This window comes from Neomonachus schauinslandi, chromosome X (assembly GCF_002201575.2).
Source record: "Neomonachus schauinslandi chromosome X, ASM220157v2, whole genome shotgun sequence".
Taxonomy (NCBI): domain Eukaryota; kingdom Metazoa; phylum Chordata; class Mammalia; order Carnivora; family Phocidae; genus Neomonachus; species Neomonachus schauinslandi.
The window spans coordinates 80462191-80469424 of record NC_058419.1 but is presented as its reverse complement, the minus strand read 5'-3'; the positions used below and the strand labels follow the sequence as shown (position 1 = coordinate 80469424).

At 37.0% G+C, this 7234-nt stretch overlaps 1 pseudogene; it reads right to left on the bottom strand.

The window, feature by feature from the left end:
- Positions 1 to 220: 220 nt before the first annotated feature.
- Positions 221 to 1691, bottom strand: LOC110591471 (annotated as a pseudogene).
- Between the last annotated feature and the right edge of the window lie 5543 nt (positions 1692 to 7234).

Sequence of the window (7234 nt, the reverse complement as noted above, 5' to 3'; positions counted from 1 at the left end):
CTGGCTACACATGAAAAATATGTCAGAATACACATATGTTATGAAAAACTTTAGAACTGACCATCTCATAAAAGCAAACATAAAAGCAAACTTAGAGTGCTTTTGTTGTTGCTTAATCCTCTAAATTTAAAAGGAGACCTCTGACTACTACAATCAGGTATGTACTAAATAGTGTTGTTTTCTACTAGCAAACAGCTGAACAAGGATAGTTTTCCTCAGGTCATTGTCTATTAGAAGTTAAAACATTTTCAATTAAAACATTCATTTTTTTTTGTAGACTTCAGCATGTGTGGCCCAAACAAAACTGTCTCTGAGGTGGCCTCTCATTCATACTTTGGAATTCCTTTTTCAACTTCACCTTGGCTATCACTTTGATACTGATAAGGAAGTTTCTTTTTCAGAGTCTCTGCTATGATGGCAGCAGTGTCAGTAACATCCACCAGTTTGGGCTTTATATGTTGTTTTGACCTTTTTTATTGACCAAAGTTTTACACTGTTCATATATTTTTTTTATTTTTATTTTATTTTATTATTTTTATTTATTTATTTTTTTAAAGATTTTATTTATTTATTTGACAGAGAGAGACACATTGAGAGAAGAGCACAGGCAGGGGGAGTGGAGGGGGGAGAGGCAGGCTTCCCACTGAGCGGGGAGCCCGATGTGGGGCTCGATCCCAGGACCCTGGGACCATGACCTGAGCCGAAGGCAGACGCCTAATGACTGAGCCACCCAGGCGCCCCTATATTTTTTTTAAAGATTTTATTTATTTATTTGACAGAGAGAGACATAGCGAGAGAGGGAACACAAGCAGGGGGAGTGGGAGAGGGAGAAGCAGGCTTCCTGCCGAGCAGGGAGCCTGATGTGGGGCTGGATCCCAGAACCCTGGGATCATGAGCTGAGCTGAAGGCAGACGCTTAATGACTGAGCCACCCAGGCACCCCATGCTGTTTATATCTTTAAGGATCTTTAGCATATTTGGTATATCAGGTTTCTTTGGGCTATTCTTAGTGGAAGTGTTTCCAACATAGGTTTTTTTTTTTTTTTGTCTCTTCACTCTTTAATTAGATCAATAGCAGATACATTTTGGTGGAGCCCTGATGGAGGGATGGGCAGGGGAAGTGGCAGAGGGGAAGGTGGTGGGACAGAGAGTGATGTGGTAACAGATATGGTAGAATCTAAATCACCTGCAATGATCTTTTGCTGTTCATGCCAGGGTCACAATTTTGGCAATCTGAGATGAGAGCTGCAGTTTTATTTTTAAGGGCACAGGTCTTCTGCAGTGGTTCCTCATTTGCCAGTGTTGTATTCTTTAGTTGAGGCTCTTCTGGAGACAAGTTTGTTGAGGAAAGCTGCCTGCTTGGGGGCCTCTCAGAGTGGAAGGTCATCCTGAAGGGGTTGCCTTGACCTGACCTCTGTCCATTGTCTTGTTGAATACTCTCCTTCTTTGGCTACCCATCCAACATCAGCAAAAGACACCACTCCATCCTCTCCTGGGTGGCTGGCACTCCATTCTGCTGTAGGGGTGGTAAGCTGAAACTGATCTCTTGGACACTGGATCAGAGACATATTAGTACCAATTATCCTTACAATACTTTGAGATGAACCGTATAGCCCAGACCAAAGTAATGGTTGCATGCTTATTCCAATCTGTTGAAAAAAACATCCTAATTAGGCATTTAATCCAGCCATGAATTTAGATGGCAAAGTCTCTCCAAATTTGCATTTCTAGTACTTCAGGCATACATAGCAGCACATGGTCCATTAAGCACACTCAGCTGTGTAGCAGCCAGGTGTCTTCTTCAGCTCCTCAGGCTTCCAGCTTAGCTGTTCCTGGGTGTTATTCCATTATAACCAATTAAAAAAAAATTATTTACTGAGAGAGAGAGAGGAGAACAGGGAGGGGCAGAGGGAGATGGAGAGAGAATCCCAAGCAGACTCTGTGCTGAGCACAGAGCCCAATGAGGGGCTTGATCTCACCACCCGGAGATCATGACCTGAGCTGAAATCAAGAGTCAGATGCTTAACTGACTGAGCCACCCAGGAGCCCCTCCATCATAACCATTTTTAAGTGTACAGTTCAGTGGCATTAAATACATTCGCATTGTTTTGCAACCATCACCACAATCCATCTTCAGAACTCATTTCATCTTGTGTAACTGAATCTATACCTTCTAAAAACTAATTCCCCTCTTCCCCTAGCCTCTGACAACTCCCATTCTACATTCTCTCTCTGAATTTGACTACTCTTGGTATCTCATACAAGCAGAATCATACAGTATTTGTCCTTTTGTGATTTGTTTATTTTACTTAACATAATGTCTTTGAGGTTCATTCATGTTGTAGCTTATGTCGAAATTTCCTTCCTTTTAAAGGTTGAATAATATTCCATTGTAGTATACACCATATTTTGTTTATCCATTCATCTGTTGATGGACACTTGGGTTGCTTCCATCTTTTAGCTATTGTGAATAATGCTGCTTTGTGCATGAGTGTATAAATATCTCTGAATCCCTCCTTTCAGTAGTTTTGGGTATCTTTTCAAATTAGCATTTTCATTTTCCTTGAGTAAATATCCAGTAGTAGAATTACTAGATCATACAGTAATTCTATTTTTGATTTTTTTTGGGGGGGGGGAAATGCCAAATGTTTTTTGTAGCAGCTGCACCATTTTACATTCCCACCAACAGTGCATTAGAATTTCAGTTTCTCCACATCCTTGCCAACACTTGTTCTTTTCTTTTTCCTTTTCCCCCCACAAGTAAAGAGGTTTATTCTTTTCTCTTTTGTTCAAAATAACAAAACTATCCATCATATTCTCCCTTTTGTCCCTGTTCTAGATTCACTATAGTACTCAGTCTCATCCCAGGCACCCTGATTAGCTTCCCAGTTGCCATAGTTAATTTAAAAAAGAGTTTTTATCTGAACACACAGATTGTGCTTAATGCTTTGCAACCACTCCATTGATCTCATTCTTTCTTCTCTGTGTTGTTGTTATTTTAAGTTTTTATTTTAATTTTGTATAGTTAATGTACAGTGTTGTATTAGTTTCAGGTGTAGAATTTAGTGATTCAACATTTCCATACATCCCCCAGTGCTCATCACAAGTGCCCTCCTTACTACCCTCACCTATTTCACCCCCCCACCTCCCCTCCAGTAACCACCAATTTGTTCTCTATAGTTGAGAATCTGTTTCTTGGTTTCTCTTTCTCTCTTTCTTTTTTCCCCTTTGCTTGTTTTATTTCTTAAATTGCACATAGGAGTGAAATCACATGGTATTTGTCTATCTCTGACTGAATTATTTCCCTTAGCAGTATTTATACTCTCTAGCTTCATCCATATTATTGCATCTTTTTTTTTTTGATAGTAGTTATCCTAATGGGTATGAAGTGATATCTAATTGTGGTTTTGATTTGCACTTCCTTAATGATTAGTGATGTTGAGCATCTTTTCACGTATTTACTGGTCATTAGTATATCTTCTTTGAGTAATGTCTTCTTTGCTTATTTTTTAATTGGGTTGGTTTTTTTATTGTTGTTGTTGAGTTGTGGAGATTCTTTATATATTCTACATACTAAACCCTAATCAGATATATGATTTGCAAATATTTTCTCCCATTACATGGATTACCTTTTCATTGTATTGTCTGTGTCCTTTAATGGCACAGTTTTTAATTTTGGTGTAGTCCAATTTTTTTTTCTTTTGTTTCCTATGCTTTTGATGTTATATCCAAGAAATCATTGCCAAATCCAATGTCATAATCTTATGTTGTCTTCCAAGAATTTTATAGTTCTAATTCTTATTTTTGATCTATTTTGAGTTAATTTTTGTATATCGTGTAAGGTAAGGGTCCTACTTCATTCTTCTGCATGTGAATATCTAGTTTTCCCAATACTATTTTTTGATCTAAACAGTGTCTTTTGAGGAAAAGAAATTTTTAATTTTGATGAATTTTATCATTTTGTTCTTTTTTGGATCATGCTTTTCACATCATATCTAAAGAATTTTTTTTAAAAGATTTTATTTTTAAGTAATCCCTACACCCAACATGGGGCTCGAACTTAAACCCCGAGGTTGAGTCACATGCCCCACCCACTGAGCCAGCCAGGTGCCCCTAAAAAATCTTTGCCTAACATAAGAATATAAAGATTTTCTCTTATGTTTCTCTTTACTAGTTTTATAGTTTCAGGTTTTATATTTAGGTCTATGGCCCATTTTAGGTTAATTTTGTATATGGTACAATGTATGGATCCACAATCTTTTTTTTTTCACATATAGTTATCCAATTGTTCTAGCAGTATGTGTTGAGAAGGCTATCCTCTCTCCATTGCATTACCTTTGTGCTTTTGTCAGATGACAGTTGTCTATGTGTGTGTGTGTGTGTGTGTGTAGGTTTATTTCTGGACCTTCTGTTCCACTGTTGTATTTGTCGATCTTTAGGCAAAATAACACTCTTTGATTACAGTAGCTTTATGCTAATTTTTGAAATCAGATATTCTTAGTCCTTCAAACTTTGTTCTTTTTTCAGAGTTGTTTGGCTCTTTCAGGGTCTTTTGCATTTCCATATGAATTTTAAAATTAGCTTGTCTATTTCTACAAAAGAGACTGTTGGGATTGCATCAAATATGTAGATCCTTGTGACATCTTAATATTGAGTCTTTGGCTCATGAGCAAGATATTATCCTCCTTTTATTTAGGTCTTCAACTTTTCTCAACAATATTTTGTAATTTTCAATGTACAGGTCTTTCACATTTTTTTCCAGATTTCTTCCTAAATATTTCATATATTTGTTCACTCTTTACAAAAAATTTTTATTGTAGTTGAAGCACAATGTTACATTAGTTTCAGGTATACAACATAGTGATTCAAACTCTACATGTTATGCTATATTCACCACAAGTGCAGCTACCATCTCTCAGCATATAATGCTATTATAATATCATTGACTATATTCCCTATGCTGTGCTTTTCATCCCCATGGCTTATTCATTCCACAACTGGAAGCTTGTACCTCCCATTCCACCCATTTTTCCCATTCCCCCACACTTCTCCCCTCTGGTAACCTCCAGTTCTTTTCTGTATTTATGGATCTGTTTCTGGATTTTTTTGGTTTAAAAACATTTTTTTTTTTAGATTTCACATATAAGTGAAATCATATGGTATTTGTCTTTGTCTGACTTATTTCACTTAGCATAATAGTCTCTAGGTCCATCCATGTTGTTGCAAATGGCACAATCTCATTCTCTTTTATGGCTGAGTAATATTCCATTATATAATACACCACATCTTCTTTATCCATTCATCTATTGATGGACACCTAGCTTACTTCCATATCTTGGCTATTATAAATAATGCTGCAATAAACATAGGGGTGCAGGTATCTTTTCAAATTAGTTTTTTCATTTTCTTTGGATAAATATCTAGTAGTGGAATTATTAGATAATATGGTATTTCTATTTTTAATTTTTGAGGAACCTCCATATTGTTTTCCACAGTGGTTGCACCAATTTCCAATCCCACCAACAGTGTATGAGGGTTTCCTAATCTCCACATTCTTGCCAACACTTGTTATTTCTTGTCTTTTTGATACTAGCCATTCTGACAGGTGTGAGATGTGATATCTCACTGTGATTTTGATTTGCATTTTCCTAATGATTAGTGATGTTAAGCATCTTTTCATGTGATTGTTGGCCATCTGTATATCTTCTCTGGAAAAATGTTTATTCAGATATTCTGTCAAAGTTTTAATCAAATTTTTTGGGTGTTGAGTATATTTCATATGTTTTTTTAAAGAATTTATTTATTTATTTTAGAGAGAGAGGGAGGGAGAAAGAGAGAGAGAGAATGGGGGGAGGAGCAGAGGGGGAGGAGAGGGGGGGAAAGAATCTCAAGCAGACTCCAGTCTGAGTGCAGAGCTGGCACAGGGCTCGATCTCACGACCCCAAGATCATGACCTGAGCTGAAACAAAGGGTTGGACGCTTAACCAACTGAGCCACCCAGGTGTCCCACTATATTTCATATATTTGAAGGCTATTATAAATGGTATTTTAAAAATATTTTATTTATTTGAGAGTAGAGCAAGAGAGAGAGAGAGAGAGCATGAGTGGGGGCCGGGGTGGGGGTAGGGGTGGAGGGAGAGGGAGCAGCAGGCTTCCCTGCTGAGCAGGGAGTCTGATGTGGGGCTCGATCCCAGGACACTTGACTTGAGCCAAAGGCAGATGCTTAGCCAACTGAGACACCCAGGAGCCCCATAATGGTATTTTTAAAAATTCAATTTCAGCCATTTACTGCTAGTGTATATAGATACAGTAATTTCTGTATATAGATATTAAATCTTGAAACTTTGCTAAACTTACTTAGTTCTAGTAGCTTTTTGAAAATTGAATGGAGGGGCACTTGGGTAGCTCAGTTGTTAAGCATCTGCCTTCGGCTCAGGTCATGATCCCAGGGTTCTGGGATCCAGCCCCGCATCTGGCTCCCTGCTCCGCGGGAAGCCTACTTCTCCCTCTCCCACTTCCCCTGCTTGTGTTCCCTCTCTCGCTGTGTCTCTCTCTGTCAAATAAATAAAATCTTTAAAAAAAAAAGGAAAGAAATCATCAGTGATGCCATCTGGTCTTGGAGTTTTCTTTGTAGGAGAGTTTAAGAGTACAATTTCAAATTTTAAAAATAGATATAAGGCTATTCAGGTTTTATTTATTCTTACATGAATTTAAAAAATAGATATAAGGCTATTCAGGTTATATTTATTCTTACATGAAGATTGAGTTGTTTTCAAGGAATTTATTCATTTCATGTAATTTGTCAAATTTATTTTCATAAACTGGTTCATAACAGTTTCTTATTATCCTGTTTTGTATAAATTGTCAAGCTGATTCCAAAATTCATACAGAAATGCAAAGGACTTGGAATATTGCCAAAGCAACTCCAAAAAAAAAAAAGAACAAAGTTGAACGACTAACACAATATGATGTCACGTTTCTCACCCCTGATATTGGTAATTTGTATCTTTTTTTTTCTGGATCAGGCTGGCTAAAAGTTTATCAATTTTATTGATCATCTCAAAGAACCACATTTTGGCTTAATTGATTTTCTCTATTGTTTTACTGTTTTCTAGTTTATTGATTTCTGCTTTAATAGTTACTATTTCTTTTGGTTACTTTGGACTAAATTTGCTCTTCATTTTCTAATTTATTAAGGAGGAAGCTGAGGTTAATGATTTGAGACCTTTATTATT